The 17,576-nt window shown below is 51.2% G+C and overlaps 1 long non-coding RNA gene and 1 other non-coding gene across 5 annotated transcripts in view; both read left to right on the top strand.

The window, feature by feature from the left end:
- LOC125701997 (uncharacterized) overlaps positions 1 to 17,576 on the top strand; it is a 29,028-nt gene that overhangs the window by 1,218 nt on the left and 10,234 nt on the right. Inside the window, exons 1-4 of one of the 4 annotated variants that reach the window (XR_007380416.1) lie at positions 1,202 to 1,632; positions 8,367 to 8,449; positions 8,639 to 8,817; positions 9,693 to 9,858. This is a non-coding gene — a long non-coding RNA (uncharacterized LOC125701997). Of the gene's footprint in view, positions 1 to 1,201; positions 1,686 to 8,273; positions 8,450 to 8,638; positions 8,818 to 9,692; positions 9,859 to 17,576 lie in introns of those variants that run through there. The other 3 variants (XR_007380415.1, XR_007380417.1, XR_007380418.1) reach the window with 3 other exon arrangements.
- Positions 1,282 to 1,353, top strand: TRNAT-CGU (transfer RNA threonine (anticodon CGU)). Its single transcript has one exon. It is a non-coding gene; the product is annotated as a tRNA-Thr (tRNA).

Genomic DNA, 17,576 nt, shown 5'->3' with positions numbered 1-17,576 from the left:
CTGCTCTTATCTTTTGGGGAAAGGGAGAAAGGAAAGGAGTCCTGAAACCAGGCAGAGGTTCAGTGGGGCAGTAGCAGAGCAGGAATTAGATTGGAGGAGTTCTGACTCCTGGAACTTTGGGTGGGGGCAAGGAGAGCCTTTGCAGACAGAAAATCCATCTTGTGTGTGCACCAAGGGAGTGCACCGGCCTGGCATTGAGCACTGATCTCATCCTGGCAGATAAGCATTCAACATACGAGTCTCAAAGCCATGTCTGGAGGATGGGGTTCTGGGATGTGTTGCTCCTTTCTGAATCTCTTACAACCTACACGCTGCAGCAGGGACTCTGCTTGCATAGCTCAGCAGCAGTTGTGCTCTTGGAGCCAGCTGCTTTTGGGAGGCAGGAAAGGGGCTGGAGCGCATGAAGAGTGCATTGACCGTTGTCCTAGCTGTATGATGATTAAGAATTTGGGTTAATGGTAACTTTGTAGCATTGATACGTAAGTACTGTGACGGGAGGCATGCTTAGGCATGCTTACACCCCTATTTCATCGCACTCAGACCTCTGTGCATTAGCTAACAGACCTGTATGAAGCAGGTGGGTGATTAATGGGTGCCACAGCACCTAACACAGGGCTTATAAATCACAGCTCAGACTTCCAAACAGAAAGAGGGGCAGGTAGCAGGGATGCGGCACCGCACGAGGGCCGACTTCAGCACCGCCTGCGTGCGCTCTCTCCCCGTTGTGCTGTAACGCAGGCTGCCAAAACGCGGCCGGAATTGCATTCAGCGCTTCGGCGGGGAGCGGGCCGGGCCGGGGCAGCGGAGCGGGGAGCGGCTCCGTCCGGGCGCTGTGCCGGCGGGGGGCCGGGCGGTTCGCGGTGTGCTGCGGGGCTGAGCGCTGGCACTGCCCGGCTGCAGCCGAGTCTCAGCCAGAAGTCCTGACGTGGAGTCCCGAGGAGGAAATACGAATAACTGCATAAATCGGTGCTGCCCTGTTGTGGTGTGACGGCGTAAGCAGAAGATGTAAAATGTGAAAATTCAGGCGGAGCAGAGGAGCCGAGCAGGCTGCGTCCCGTAACCCAGGGAGCTGAGGAAGGCGGAGGCCCGGGGAAGCTCCGACCGAGGGCCGTTCCCGCGGCCGCCGCCCGTTTCCGTGGCGCCGCCTCGCTCCGGCACCGCCCGGCTCGGCCGGCCCTCCTTCGCCCCCGCCCCCCCGCCCTGCCGCCGTCCGGGTCGCTCCGCGCGGGGCGGGAGGCCGCCGCCTTCCACTGGCTGCGCGCGGCTGCTGCTAGCCCGTCAGGCGCGGTGGCCAAGTGGTAAGGCGTCGGTCTCGTAAACCGAAGATCGCGGGTTCGAACCCCGTCCGTGCCTGCTCGAGGGAGCGCGGCTCGCGGTGAGCCCTGCGGCGTGGAAGCCGCCCGAGGCCGGGGTTTCGGCCGCTTTTTGTTCCCGGCCGCGGGGCTTCGGAGCGGTGCGGGTGCCGCGGGGTGGGCCGGCTGCGACGGCGGAGGAGCAGCGAAGCGAGGTGGGCCCGGCTGTGCGTCCGTGTCAGAATCGGCCGCGGTCGGCGGGGGAGGCAGAAGCGAGCGGAGTCCGAGGTTTTGCTGGAGGACAGCGGTGTGGGTGCAGTAAATCACGGCCAGACTGCAGGTGATGTGCGGTGAGCTTGGAAGCGCTGAGCCCTCCTTGCCGTTACTCTGCAGGTGCGGGTTTTGGTGCCTCGGGATGGTGGAAGGAGGTTGAATCCAGGAATAAAGCAATGCAGCCACGGAGGGCTCCATGCAGTTTGTACCTCTTACACCTGAATGAGCTCAATTGCCCGGTTCTTGTTGCATAAAGCTGTGCAGAACTTTGCACGCGTCCAAAAGGCATTTCTGCCAGCTCTGTGTGGCAGCACTTCAATTATTGCTGCTTCCAGGCGGCTCACAGGATGTAAAGAGATGTTTTGTTGCAGGATCTCCGCAGTCAGGTCTTTGGGAAGAGTTGAGCAGCCTCCTCCAGGGGCACCGCACAGGGGGAGCTGCTCAGCCCAATACTGACTGCTAGGGGCTGCTGTCCTCCATAGGTACTGCAGGTGTGGGTGCATGGGGTGTGTGGGGAGTGCAGGGTGTTATTAATGAACCATAAAACATGCCAGAGTACATTTGATAGAAAAACAGGAAATGCAGTTTAGAACTTGCTTGCAAAAATATAGGCAGCGTTTTAGTAGGAAAATGCAGTGCTGTCAAAACTTTGCTGCAGGCTTCTGAGGATGAAAGCTTCCGCTTTGAAGCACTTTTTATCTTTGAAATTCTGTAGCGTCTCACATCAGAATGTCAAACCAAAATGTTTGCAATGACTCAAAACCCGTCTCACAGCTTCTGCAGAGAATTTCAGAGCTCTGTGGGTTTGCTTCCAGTTGCAAGCAGTTGCAAAAATGAGGCGCTCCTTGAAGGAGGTTTGCCATCAGTAAATCTGAGCAGCTGAGTCCTGCCCAAATGTGTGCTGTGAGCACAGGGTAAGGAGCCGGGTGTGTGTCAGTAAGGCTGTGGCACTGCTGCTCTCTGTGGCTGTAACACAGGTGGTTCACCAGCTGCTTCACTTCAGTCTCTGCAGAACAGGAATATTTGCTTGTAACTCTCAGGTGAGTGCAGCTCTTTGCTCGGCACTGTGGGAAGGGCTGGCAGGATTTGCTGCTGTGCATCTCTGCTGCTGCACAGACTCACCTGCTGCATAGACTCACCTGCCTGGATCCCTTCTGTTCAGTGATGCCGGGCTCTCTGTGCATCCTGCTGGCTTTGTCACCTTCAAAGCTCCCCAGCTCCTCGCAGACAGCAGCTGTAGTGCACCAGCATCGTAATCTGTACAGAAAGGAACAGGTGGAGGCTTCACTGTAGGCACACATCCCAACAGGTAGAGCTTTAATGGCAGAGTGTGTCACTCCTGGGAAGTTCTGCTTGGCTTAGTGGCAGGGTTGGGCTGGTGTGTTACTGATGCTGTGCTGAACCTCCTGGAGGGGGCTGCCAGCAGCCCTGGCTCAGCAGCAGAGGCTGCAGGTTCCCAGATAGCTGAGCGACTTCTTGGAGCAGCAGCTCAGGCTGTGAGCAGCTGGCTCCATATGTGTCCCTGTCACCTCACACACATGTTGCGCTTGGCCTGCCTTGGCTGTGTGTTAGCAGAGCTGGAAAAACAACAGACCCCAATGGAGGAAAAGTAGCAGAGATCTGTTCAAACTAACAAGTTTGCATCAGCTTGTTTGGGAGCAAAGTCCAGCCTAAATGCTGAGTAAGAGTACCTGCTCATCACATCCGCAGTGCCCTCAGCCCCAATTCGCCAGCACTGCTGGGGCTCTGCTCAGTGCTGCCTCTGCACTGCTGTGTTCTATGGGAGCTCCTGGCACTGCAGGGCTGTGTTGAGGCAGATCTCTGCCCTCCCACCTCCCAAATGCCCTTCCTTCTTACGTGGGAAAGAAATTTGAGTTGGGCTTTAATGTATTATTTAATGTCCTGAAGGTCGGTGAACTTTAATGAAGATGATTACACACTGACGGTAGCTGTGCTGAGGGGCGGTGTGGGCAGGAGAGCCTTGTTTGTTTTGGACACAAAGCCTGACCAAATACAAACCAAAACGTTCGGATCTCTCATCCGAGTTGCTCTTTGATTTTGTTCAAAAAAAAACCAAAAAAAAAAACAAACCAAAAAAAAAACCCAAAACACTGAGGAGTCTCCCTCTGAATGTGACACTAAATGAGAATTAAAATGAGGCTCCTTTTAATTACGTTAATCGTAATGTGTTTTTATTAGGTACTTAAAATGTGTGTTGCTGCTGAAAATCTTTACATGTGTTCAGGCACGGAACTTCCTGACCTTCTGAGCTGATGGGCTCCTTCACAGCGCAGACACCTTCGTGACCCCTTTAAAATTCCTGTTAAAAGTGTTAAAACAAATCACTCATAGCAGCGGTCTTTTCTGACTCTGTATTACGTGTGCTTTTGAGAGGCTGACAGAAAATGCTGGATTTAGGAAAGCAAGATGTGAATGGGAACTAAAAGCATTGCGTTCTTTGTTTGGATTATTATAACATTTACAGCACTTTGCAACTCTCCTGAGTGTCTGTCGCATCCTCCCTGGGATCAGCCTTCAGCAACTGAAAAGCAGCGTTAGCAACGCAGGGGAAGCTGTGTGTTGGATTCAGAAACAGTGGTGAGATCATTCCTGAGCTGTGTGAGCACCTCGTGGTGCACGGCCAGGGCTGTCACAGGGGCTGCAGTTGGGAATGCGTGGAGCCGTCTTGTTAGTGCTTGTGCTTTTTGGGTATCCCTGCACAGGACAGCTGACATCTCTCTGTTGTTTGGTTGTTTGTAATTTAAAAAAAAAAGTGGGAAAAGAAAAAAGGCCCAATCCTTGAAGCCCTGAGCTTGGAGAGAAAACCCACATGCCAGCTGTGTGCTAGGGTGAGCAGCTGGGTGCTGCGTGCTGCTGGGAGCAAAGGGGTCAAAAACTGCTCACCGTGTGCCACGTGGGGCTGTGCAGATTTTCCCTGCAGGTTAGACAAGGAGTGTTGAGAGCATGTTATAAAGGTACAGCTGGGTGCTGGGACTGCCAGCAAACAACGGGGGGATGGCGGTGGGTTTGGGTGAGGCAGGAGAACAGCACGGCAGTGTTGTCTGAATGGCAAATATGTGGTTGAGTAAATTAACTCCTGAGTAAATAAACCCCAAACTGTGGAAATCTTCACATGGCCACAGCAATGTGAGTCCCATTTCCATTATGCCTGGAATTTAATGGACTGCTGAAGTTTGACCAAAAGGCATTTCTTGTGTCAGAATGAAAAATTACAGATCAGAAGGGTGACTCTGCAGACAAACATATCGATCTGAAGCCTGGGTGACACAGACTTCCTGGAAGAGAGCCCAGAAGCATGTCTGTGTTTAAAGTCAAATGGCTGCAGTCTTTTATCACTGATGAATAAAAAATGTTTTTGTCTGCATGCCGAAGGCTGAAGCAGAAATGACTTGATTTGTTCTGCGGGAGGAGCAGGAAGGTGTTTGCAAATAGAAATCCATTGAGTGCTGCAGTATTCAGTAATATAAAGAAGTAATGACAGTGTGTAGGAAATAAGGAATTGTTCAGCTTTTTTTTTTTTCCTTTGAAAGCTATTTTATGGCAGCTGTGGGAAAGGCAAACTGAGCCTCCTTGCTCAGTGTTTGGAGGTTCTGGGTTACAGTGTCCCCTTCCATGGAGATGTGGGGAGGGGTGAAGTGGTGATGTTCTTTCATTGGGAACCATTCGGGAAATTGCATTTCTGCTGTGACAGAGGTTTGGTGCTGAGGATGCTGCTGCTGCACTTAGATGCTCACAGTGAGGTGTGGTTGTGCCCAGACCAGCATGCAGCCCCCTGGGTGAGGCGTAGTGTGGTGCTGGTGGCAGCTCAGGTTTGCTAATGAGCTGTGTGGCACCTGGAGTCCTTTATCCCATGGTAGGCTGTTCAGTGGCTGCCATTGAAGTGCTTGGTGCCTGGGTTCTACCAAGGAACGTGTGAAAGCAGAATTAAGTGGAAGAAGTGGTGCTGAATGGCAGTGACTGCCAGCAAGTGCCGGCTGACGTTCCAGGCAGCGTGCCTTCCAAGCTTCAGTCATGCAAGGGAAAGAGGAGCAGGGAGGGGGAGTGGACAGGAGATTTACAATCTCATCATCTCCTCCCCATCATAGCAGCAAGGGATCTGCTGGTCTCAGAAGCCCCGTGTTTCTCCCTCATTCTCTCCTGGGTGCTTACTCATGCTCCTGACTGTAAAGTGTGTGAAAGAAATAGAGACCCAGAGCCCAGCCCTGTCAGGTTTGTGCACCAGGGTTTTGTCTCTGCAAGCACTGCTGTGTACCACTGAGAGATTACTGCAGGATGAAGGCCAGCGACATGAGTGCAGTTTTTGCTGTGGCTGGGTGTAGGCTGGAAAGAATTATACTGGAGCTGATGAAATTGTCTGTTTGCAAATGCAGTGCCATGGGAGCAGTCAGACCTTGGATTAATGTAGCTTCCAAACTATTAGTCCTCATATTTGAATGGCGAATTATTTCCTTTGCATCCAGCACAGTGTGGTTCCATGGGCCTAGATATGATGGTGGGACACAGCCTGCCCTGTTGTGCCTTCTTGTGGGCGATGCTCAGCGTGGCTGTGGCCTGCTGGATTGGTTGTAGCAGTGATAACTGAAGCAGGAGTGCTGGGTTCAAACAATCAGCAAAACAAAAGAATTCAAACTGTGTACAAATTCAAGGCGAGGACGGCCAAAGATAGGGTTTAGTGTTTGCTGTCTTTGAAGTGCCTGCAATGAACTTACTTGGGAAGCTCAAGAATGAGATTGAGTGATCAGCTAGTGCTGCAGATCTGCCAGAGATCTCCTGGGGCCCCAGCCTGCTGCTTCTGTGTGTCACTGTTGGGTGCCACAAATGGTCACAAGAACATGGTGGCATTGTGCAGAGCATTACTCTGTGAGGACTGTGAGCTGGTTGAATCCTTGTCATTCACTTCATGGCTGTTGTAGCCAGGTTCAAACACGTATCGCATCACAGGAGAAGGAAAGCAGAAGCAAGTGAGGCTTTACTGGCAGAACTGGGTTCAAAAACTTCGTTTTGTACCCTCAGGGTATAGATGGTGGGAGGATTAATACCATGGCAACATCTTCCATTTTGTCAGTGTCTTGTATAGCCCCGCAAGCACTGTCCCCTCTCAGCAGTCACTGCAATGCTTGGTGCCCCTGGAGAGCCCTGCAGAGAGAAGTGAACTCCCACGCCAAGCCTCTGCTGCAGCTGAATTCCTGACTCCTGTCCTTTCATCACTCTGGGCCCAACTTAAAGAGTACTTGCAAAGCTACCAAATATAGAACGCTCGCAGCATATTTCACAACTGAAACTTGCAAATGCTGGAGTGGATTTCATGGACTGAAGCCCCCCGTGGAGGCAGCGTTATAGTAAATAATGTTAGTGCATTTGTTTAATCCCTGGGGATTGTGGAATGAAGGATTAAAGCAGGCTAAGGGGATTTCCCAATTGACAGCTGCTCCTCTGTGCACAAACACACCATTTTTTTACATGTAACGTGTTCAGCCACAAGGAATTCAAACTGCATATGGCACTGTGTGTAACATAACCGTTGTTTCCACATCTGGCTGCACGGATCTGTCTCCCGTGGTAATTGTCTTTAATAGACACAATTGGGGATGAGGTAGTTGTACTAAGAGACGTAGTTCTGTGTTTGAACAGGAAACCATTATTTCTGAGCTTAATCATAGCTCGTTAGTGCTTTGATTTTCTCCTCTCTCCTGCAGACACACGTGCTGTAAGTATGAAGGCCCCATTTCTGGTGGGACATTCATCATGTATTGACAACTGGCCTGGGGTTCTCAGGCTGGGCCTTGGCCAGCAAGCAGAGCGTGAGCTGAGCTGCTCTGTGAGCTGAGGCTGCAGCTCTGCGGTGGCACAGGGCTGCTCAGAGCTGGGCAGAGCTCACGCAAAGCAGCTCAGGTGGGTTGCGCTTCCATTCGTCCTGATGGACTGCAGTGTTGTGCAGAGCCTGGGTCAGGCCTGATCCTTGCAGTGCACTATGTTGGAATGGTTCAGGAGTTTTCAATCATGAGCTTGCTATTGATTTTATTTATTTTAAAGAGCTGATTCTGGGCGTCTAGCGTGGATTAATGTTTTCAGGTGAAGGCCTGCAAGTTTCACCCTCTGCCAGCAGTGGACTTTCAGTTATTTCTCTCACTGATCATTGTGTTCAACTACTTTGATGATCCAGTTTCTTTGTCACCAAGGGGTGATGCTGAAATACCAAGCTGCTGGCTGCAAGCCATGCTTGCTCACATGCTGCTTAGTACCACATGCTGGAGAGTTAGCAAATCAATGGCTCTGCTTGCAGAGAAAGGCATTGCGTGAGCGTAGGCAGAATTGTGAAAGAAGAACTCAGATTAATGCATGTATTCAGCAGGACCAAACTGCATCCCAGGGTCTGTGTCCCTGTCAGTGATGTGCAGCCCAGCCTCCCACCCACTGTGTACATTGCAGCAGTTCTCTCCGGACCTCAGAGGTGGCACATCAGCCTTCTGTGTGTTGAAGCCTTTGTGAAGACCCAGAAAGAAGCTACTGCTGGGTGATGGGTCTTGTAGAAATGTTTTCTTTTTTCCAAACAGGGCTATTTTCAGAAGCAATAGGATCTGCTGTTCTGTAGTTATTGTTCTGGGCTGCTGTTGGTCTTGTGTTATTAATATGTTAGCCCTTTGGCTGCCAAAACACTTCAACCAAACTGCTGATGTTTATTTTTAGAATTGTGGAAGTTGTGATGCTTTACAACGTGATCTGCTTGTGATGACATCCAAAGTGAATGCGGGGCTAATCCTGCTCCCACCTCTCACCCAGACAGGGGCTGCGGTCACGTTCCCAGCACACGGGTTCTGCACGGTGTTTGTGGGAGGAGCTGCAGTCCAGAGACCTGACCTCAGGTACAGATGTGTCCCCTGCTGGGGGGAGACCTGTCTGCCATGTGCCTGATCACCACCAAAGCACCGCCGGTGCCCTCGCTGGAAGCAGAGCAGGCTGTCGGCAGCTGAGCAGCGTCTCGCAGGACGAGGCTCCCTGCAGGCTCCTGCTGGGCCGAAGCTCCGTGTGAAAGTCTTTCCCTGATCTCATAGGACGTGCTTGACATCCAGTATTGCCCGTGACGAGAGGAAGACAAGAGGCAACATTGTATGAGGCTACTGAAAATAGCAAATCAAACAGTTGGTCAGGAAACCAGCTGAGGACTGTGCCATCCACTGAACCGGGAAGAGTCTCCATTCCCTGGCTCACGCTCGTCCTTCCATACATGGAGGTAGGACACTTGCTACGATTTTTTGTGCTGGGTGTTGGTCTGTGTTGTTACCAGTGGTTCTTTGTTACAGCTGAAGAGCAAGAGTAGCAAAAAAAAAATAAATAAATGAGGATAGGTAGTTGGTGGACGAGACTTGCAGTCTCTGCAACAGTATCAATCTGTTCATTTCTAAAGACTGTTGAGGACTTTTCTCTTTAAACCCAAGGGTTTCTACAGTATCCTGTGCCCCTCTCAGGAGGAGAGGTCAGTGTCCTGCACACGTCTTTATTTCTACCAGTACTCACCGGGCACTGCTCAGAATAAATTGCTTAGCATCGTTATTCCAGATGATAACAAATTATCATTTCCATACCTTCCTTTAGTAAAACTTGTTCACAAAGTCCTCATACAACTTCTCTCTTTCAAACCTTTTTTTTCCATGATTCACTTTGCATTCTACTATTGCTTTTAAGCAACATGTTCCTTGGCTCTAAATGTTCATCAGGCTTCCAGCCAAGGAACGTTTCCTTCTGTGCAAAGGATGACTTTGCAGCATTGCTCGAGCGTCGCGGTTACAGTACAGACCAGTTCAAGTTCTCTTCATCCCATTCTGTCACACAAACCTGGTGGTCACTTGCCACAGCCATAATAATGCTGATGCCAAAGCTGTGAGCACGCAAAGGCTGCTGGTGCAACCTGCATACACGTGGCTGTGTTATGGTCTCTGTGTAGGTGCAGGAAAAAGTCCTTTACAGACACCAGGGATGCACGTTTGTGTTCTGCTGAGCCCAAATGTTTGAAAGATGAGTGCTGTGGGTGCTGGCTGTGATTTTTGTTAGCTTTAGCACCTGGAGCCTGGTTTGGAGCTTCTTACTCAGCTGATGTTTTCCTACCAGGTACAGAAGAGATGATGAAAGCATTCTGGTGTGCTGGGATTCCCGTTCTCCTATGGGAGTTTGTTCTAGTCTGCGTTCTCATGGCTGTGCTGCTCAACTCGATGTGGCTGTTCCTGCTGTGATCTTCAGTGAACATCACCGTGATTGCTGACAGCTCGCAGAAACAGTAAGTGATGTCTATCTTTGTATCTCACTGCTTTGCTATCATAAAGTGTCCATGGGTGCAGTCATGCGAAGGAACCGGAGTGCTTTGCAGTGTGTGTGGGCTTTGTCCCCTGTTCCTCAGTTTGTCACTGGGAGGATCTGCAGCATTAGATTAACAGGAGGTGCAGAAACTGGCAGCCCCTGTGAGCTGCAGGTAGGGCTCACATGTGGCTTCACACCCAAAGTGTATGAAGTGATCTTTCCAAAATGTGTCTGAGCTCAACCACACGAAGCAGGTGAGGTTGTGCAGAGGAATAACCTTAAGATTAATGTGCAGGAAGGAAGGATGTTCTTTTTTCTCATGATGTTTCAGGTGACCCTTCTGACTTAACCTTACATTACTGCAGGTATTTTCTTGTAGTACTTTTTAAAATGTGTATGTGTGACTGCGGCTTTATGGAGGCCTTACAGCTATAGGTTGTGCACGTGGTCCAGCTGTGCTTCGTGCTCAGGTTTTCCCAGCAGTGCAGGCTCACCACCCAGTTGTACCACATGGAAGTGAAAAGGTGCTGGACGTACTGGAGGGCAGGGTATGTCCTCTGACATCTCTGCAGCACACAGCACATTTACATAGAGAGGACGCGTGAGGGAAGGCTGGGCACGTAAAGGCACGTAGAGACACACGGAGCGAGCAGCGTAACGAGGAGGTGCTGCCGGCAGCGACCCTCCGTGGGGTTCCTCCCGGGGCGACCTCCGCGACGTGACGCGGGGCAGAAGGGCTTCCAGGAGCGGCTTGGAGCGGCCGCGGCAGCGCTGCGGGCACCGAGCGGCCGCCAGGGGGCGCCCTCCGCCCTCCGTGGGCCGCGGGGCGCGCAGGTCGGAGCGGCGCGGCTCGGCACGGCGCGGCTGCCCCGGCGGAGCGACACCGGGAGGAGCGCGGGGCGGCTGCGGGGCGGCCGCGGATAGCGACGGCCGCTTGCTGCCGCGTGCGGGGCCGGATGGACCGGCGGAGCTGCGGGGAGGGCAGGGGGTGGAGAGGGCAGCCAGGGAGAGCCTCCAAATTCGCCGAGCCGGGTTGCAGCTGGAGCTGCCCGGCGCAGGGGTGGGGACTGCCCGCTTCCTTAAACGGAGCGGGAGCGGCGGAACGGCCCCGTGTGCCGCCCCGGTGTGCCGGGCCGTGCCGACCCTCTCGGGACGCGGCCGCAACACGTGGATCAAACTTTCGAGGGATGTGACTGCAGCCGGACGGAAACTCCACCGCATCGGGATTGTGCCGTCACGTTGCACGGAGCGGCTCGCCTCTTTCTGGTTTGATGTTTTTGGGTGTTTCGTCGTTGTTATTATATTTTTTTCCCCTCTTTTTAAATGGCTGCTTTGGGCTGTTTTTTCTTTTTTTTTCTTTTTTTTTTTCTTTTTCTTCTTTTTTTTTTTTTTTTCCTCTCTCTTCTTTGCCCTACTTCTCTGTGTTGGGTCGGGACTTTGAAAGCACGCCGGGGCAGACGCAGCGCTTGAGAAGCCGACAGAAGTGTTGCAACGTCCCTGGTGGCAACGAATTTATTATTTGTTTCTTTTGCCTTTTGCGAGGGCAAAGAGGAAGGGTGGAAAAAAATCTCGATGTGATCAATACGGGCTTAAATATCCGCCTGCGAGCGGCCGGGGAGGCGCGGTTGGGGGCCCGCTGTCGCCTGCCGCTTCTCCGCACGGACTTCAGCCGAGCCCGAGCCCTTCCCGGGCGTAACCCCGCGGACCGGCGGCCCTGGGGAAAGGAGGAGGCCGCGGGGTCCCCCCTCAGCACGTTCGCCCGCTCCCTCTCCCACGGCTGGCGGAGGGCTCGGGCTCTTTCGGCCGTTGGAAGCTCTCGGCGTTTTCGCTCTCCGCGCACGGAGTTCCCCCGGGCTGTGCGGTGCCGAGTCACTGCGCGCTGCGGGCCCGGCCCGGGCTGCGGGGAGCCGGCAACGGGGGTGGCGCGGGGCTCTGCTGCGGGCCGGGGCGGCGGCTGCTGCCCGCGGGGTCCCCCGTGGCCGCGGGGCGGGGACCGGGGCTCGGCGCTCGCGATAGGCACCGGCCGGGGAAGGGAATTAAAAGAATAGTTTAATTTAAAAAATCGCGATCCCCGCCCGATCGGGCGAGCTGAGGGCTGGGTCTTTGCGGGCGAGATGAGAGGTTCGTGTCTTCAACTGGCCTACAAAGTCCCAGTTCTCGGCTCCCAGGACCTGCCGGGCTCGCAGCGGGCGAAGACGGAGCGGTTGGGGCCGCCGCCCCCGGGACACGGCGCGGCCCGGCCCGGCTCGGGGCGCCTCAGCCGCTGCCCTGCCCTTCCCGGCTCCCCGCGGGCCGTAGCGCTGGGTCGCAGCTCGTTCTCCGCGGACCGTAAGTGCGTCGCGTTCCTTCCAGCGCCGGGAGGCCCGCGGCCGGGCGCGTCGGGTCGGTGCCGTCGGTGGCTGTGCAGGATGCGGGCGGCCTTCCTCACCGCTTTCACTTTCAGAAAACACAGCTCTTCTTTATTTCCTCTCTTGTTTTCCTTTTTTTTTTTACCCCTTTTTCCCCCTTTTAATAGAAGCAGTCACACAAACACGGAGCAGCCTGGTTCTGCTACTCCTCGTGTTTATGTCACTGCTTTCTCCCCTCGCCCTTCGGGTGCTCCTTGTTATTTGCCTTTGGTTTTGATTCTGCATGCTGCACTTCTGTGTATGCTGGTTTGTGCTTCTTTTTGGGTGCCGTACCCACATAATGCCATATGTAGGGATGGCTGTTTGCTCATCTAGTATTTATTGATTCCATGTCCTTCTGTATTATGTTACATTTTAGGTTCTTAAGATTAGAATTATTTTGCAGCTCCTCGTGACTGCTTGTTTGTCATAGATGTCTTTCCTTCTCTCTTGTCGAGTCGAGAACAGTGATCTAGAATTAGGAGCAAGGCCAACTGGCAGCAGCGTTCTTGTGGCCACGTTCTATGAAAGCAAATGAAAGTTGGGGTGGCTCAGAAAACACACGGGACGGTTTTAAACAGAATTATTTCTTTGCTGTAGTGCTGCCCTCAGCGAGCACACAGACACCTACACAACTTTTACCCTCAGATCCTAGGAGATTTTTGCAAACAGAACCCGTTTTCAGTGCCGCATTCCGTACGCTTTACCCGTGAAAAACATTCACTTTGTGTTTTGCAATTAGTAACAGTTTGTTAATGGCATTAGAGATCACCGCTCAGTTTTTCTCACTTTTGTTCAGGCCTGTGTATCCAGGACAGCACACACAAGGTGTATTAATAGCCGTCCTGACGTGTGTCTGTGCACACAGATGGGTGTGCAGCACTGATCTGTGCGCAGCGTTACAGCTGCTGTGGACGCAGTTGGGCTGCCTTGGGCCCGTTCTCCTCTTGGTGCTGATTGGGAGCTTTCTTTGAAACCAGAACTTGAAGGAATTTATTTTTGCACGTTTCTTTTCCCTGTTCCCCTCTTTTTCCAGAGGACTCAGCCTAGCAGCCACAAAAAGGGAAAGTATGCGAAAGTAGGGAGGAAAGGCAGAAATACTGCTCCCCTTTTTGGAGAGAAAGCTGCCAGGGAGGGTCTGCAGGTCTGCCCATAGTCCTTCCTCCTCGCGGATCTTCAGCTCTTAACGAAATTAATCTGCAGTGAAATCACAGAAATCTGATTCTAATCATCCGCTGTGGAACGAGAGAGCTACAGGACGGCAAGCATGGTGTAAAAATACTTAAAGCATGCGGAGCCATATCATTAACATTAAAACCTGCTGGTGTGAAAGGGGGGAACAGGGGGGAAGGTTTCTGTGCCTCCTTAGCACTCTCCTTGCAACTTCTTGTGCAGCTTCTCAGGTATCGCTGCCCAGCAGTGATCGCTGCTGCTGTTCGTGTTGCTGCTCGGTCTGTGTACTGCTGGGTTTTCTCTTTCATAGGAGACTTTCTTAACTGTGGTTTGCTCTGGAAAGCTGGGTAGACTGCTGGGTTTAGCTTTTGCCAGATTTAGCATAATCTGGATATTTTTTTTTCCAGCAGTAATTGTTTTCTTCCTGCATGTAAGCAGCTCTGGCAAGTTTGGCCCCCAGAGCCCTGTGCTGCAGCGCTGCGCGGTGTTACTGAGGTGCTGCCTTTTGGTTTGTTCCTTCATTCAAGGTCCAGTCAAAGTGTGCTGCTTGTAGAGCTCAGTGCCAACATCGGGATGCGTTAAATCTGTTTGTTTGAGCTTCTGCCTCCTTATTTGCTTCTGGGAATCTTTTTTTTTTCTCGTAATGGCATTTGTCAAGGTGAAAGGACACATTTTTGCCCCAGCAATATTCACCCATTTGAGCTAACATGGATGTCGTTGTTCATGGCTGCCAGAACTCTGCTGGTGGACTTTCTGATGCTAAGAATGTAATTTTTTTCCGTTCATCTGCACTGTTTGCAGCTATTGTAGCCATATGTGCCACATTGATAAGTGCTCCTAACTTCTGTTTGTGCCCCAAAGAACACGCAGTGCCACGCAGATGTATTTCTCAGCATCTGTTTTACACTGTTCAGTTTAAACATTCCCTCTGAATTAAAGCTCGGGCTGGAGGAGAGCATTCCCTCATGCCCCGAATGACTTTTCTGTGGGTCAGATTACAAAGCAGAACTATTTTATTTTATTTTTGCATAGTATTGCTCTGAAGGCTGGACTGGGGGTAGGCCACACTTCAGCACTTTCCAAATGCTAACTAAGATGGTTCGAGCTTCTGCTGCAAGTTGTGGACAAGCTCTTAAATTACTGCTTTTAGCTCAGGAGCTCTCAGTAACGTGCTTTGCTCTCTGGGATGCAGGCTCTATTATTTCCCCCCCACACCCCAGTTAATAATAATGGGGCTTTGTTTTATTTTTACTTCTAAACTTTATGCCTCTCTTACTAATGTTTCTGTGTGTACAAATGTGCTTTCTTCATCCGTCAGACTTGGCAATTCTTAAGCCACAATAAGCTAGTTCTGGCCAGTACAGCAAGGCTCTCTATTTATCAGGGCCTTTCTGGGGAAGTTTATTACACTGCAAGAGTGACATTTTCAGCCTGCTGAAAGAGTTGGTAAATATTTGGCAAGTCCTACTCCTTCAACAAAAAAGGGGCCATATTTTATCTGTGATAAGGCCTGAAAGAAAACTGTCTAGGCATTAAGGGCCTGAGTTGTTGTGCAGAGGGGTGGGGTTCGTGCAGGATATTCTTTGAATTGGACCAAGAGAAGTCAAATGTTTGCCTGCAATTTAGGAACCGCTGGTCCTCTATGTTTGCAAATAGGGACCTTCAAGCCAGGGTTGTATTTGGAGTTGCAGAAGGGCGCTGAGCGTGGCAAGTGCAGTATCTGCATTACAGGTTTATGTGATCAAGGAGGGAAGGTTAGATGGAGGCCGTGCCTGCTATCAGCCCTGTTGTTTGGTCTGACCTTTCGCAGAAGCCTGGCTGTGTGTTACAGCCTTGCACTCTGGGTGTGCAGCCTTCTGTAGGCCTGAAGCACCCACCTCACAGACCTCTCCTTTCCCCTCGTTCTTGGCCCCGTCCTCACATGGCAGCGCCACGTGCTCTGTGCCAGCCCTATTGCAGCCTGCTCCTTCCTCACGCCAGCTGCAGGGATTGCGCTTTTCCCTTCCTACTGGCTTCATTGCTTTCCTTCCTGGGGATCCAAATTGATGTTCCAAAGGGGAGACGAGAGGCAAGAGTGCTTCCAGGGGCTGCAGGGCACAGTCTTCTGAGGCTTCAGCTGCTTCCTGCAGTCTGTGTGCCTTCCCTGTAAGGGACAGAGATGGGTGGCATCAGTGTGGCTTCAGCACAGCGTTGTCTCCCTTTGCCAGGTGTTATTTTTACATGGTAGAGAGATTTCACTGTTCTGCCTGGGTTCAGTTGCTTTAGGAGACGGAGTGAAAAGTGTGTGTGTGCACGTGGTGGTACTGATAGGGCATTGCAGCTGCTCGGATCCCAGAGAGAGGGGTGTCAATGTGGGACTGGAAACCCATCCTTGCTGGGGGCACAGTGGGGCTCTGAAATCCTGACACCACTCTGTAGATTCGCACGAAGCTTACTGTGAGCCAGCAACAGTGTGGAAAAGGAATGATGAGCCTTGAAACTCTAGGAAATGACCCAGGGGTGATGCTGGTCCAGCAACAGCTTCTGCTTCCCTGTCTACCCAGTGGATTAAAGGTTAATGGCATATTGCCTTAGCATTAATAATCAAAGTATTTCCGAGGCATTGCTATGATTTTATGTGGATTTCCTGAATTTTATGTGGATCCTGGTGGCCTGTCAGCTCAGGAGGATCAGGTTGTTGTTTTTTTCCCATCCGTAGAAGCAGTGGACCTTTGTTCTTCCTCTCTTCAGACAGAAAGTTTTTCCCAGCGTCCTGCAAGTCCATGCAGGTGTGTGGTGTGCTCACATTGCATGGCATCATGCAGGACTGGAATATTTTTCCAGTGCAGATTAGTGACACCACTTACAGATCTGGGATTGGGGTCTTGACTGTGCCTGCTGGTGTTGCCATTCATAAACGTTACCTTACCTGTATGACATCCCATCTGACCGAGGTTCTGCAGTCTTGGTCTGGCAGCCCATGGCACACTGCTGTCTGCCCTCACTTAGTTGCACAAATGCTCCCATCACAGCAGGGCCAGGGCTGCTCCCACCGGAGTCTCCATGCAGTGAAGTGGTGTCACTGCTTTTTACTGCTGTTTCCAGTATTTCAATGTGCAGTTTGCATTTTTTTTTTGCAATTGTAGGCATAGAATTTCCTCAAGCTGTAAAATTAGAAAGCAGATTTCATTCAGCAATCTCTCTTTGAGTGGTAACTCATAACATACTGTGAGAAATGTGATTCGAAGTGCTAAAATTAAATTCAACCAGCAGCTTGCAGAAGCTGATAGACACTAGCCTGGTGCTGTGCTGAAGTTAACCGTGCTTTTGTGCTTGTGAGAAGAAAGGTAGAGCTCTTTAGGAGTGCCTCTGTGCAGTGCAGGGCTTGGCGTGCCCTGCTGCCAGGAGGGTTGACTCCCATACAGCAGCACAGGAGTTCAAGAAATAAAACCCAGAAGCTGCTTGATGCTGAGCTTTGTGACAGAGCACTGAGCAGGCTGGGTTCTGTAGAGCAGCTGTAGCTGAAACATCTGGAATAATATCACATTTCCCCAAAAAGGAGTTCTCTTTAAGAGCAGCAGCAATTGCTGATATTTGAGAGGGTGGAGCGAGCAGCAACCTACCAGTGCTGGAAAATGAATTAAGAGCTTATAGGGTGAAATGGTGAGAGTTGTTCGGGAATTCATTCTGATCAAAAGATGAACAAACCGGGGGCAGTGGGACCCGGAGGACAGTCAGCATGCAGGACGGGTTGTAGCAAACTGATCTGTGAGTCTGGAGCCAGAATCTGCATGAAAAGCCTTGTGTGAAAAGAAAGATTGTTTCATAAGGAAGAACTTGAATGTAGTTCAGTTAAAACGTGCTAGATTTTAAACTATTCGTGCTGCTTTGCTATTTTATGAAAGAGAGATTCCTCAGTCGGATGGCTGTGGGTGTATTTTAACTTGAAGGATACTTATAAAAGTAGATTCAAAGACTCTGTTGCATTAAAATGCTTTAAATTGCAAAATCTGCTTTGACTACAGCGATATTTTGTATAATTGTGACTTCATTTGTTAATTTTGAAAGAAATGTTTCTGGAGGAGGAGAATATTCCTATGCAAATACAGCTGTTCTGCAGAGCAAGAAGCAGCGAGGAAGGAACTTAATCACGAGCGAG

Source organism: Lagopus muta, chromosome 18, assembly GCF_023343835.1.
Source record: "Lagopus muta isolate bLagMut1 chromosome 18, bLagMut1 primary, whole genome shotgun sequence".
In the NCBI taxonomy this organism is placed as follows: Eukaryota; Metazoa; Chordata; class Aves; order Galliformes; family Phasianidae; genus Lagopus; species Lagopus muta.
This window is presented reverse-complemented; position numbering and strand designations above follow the sequence as displayed.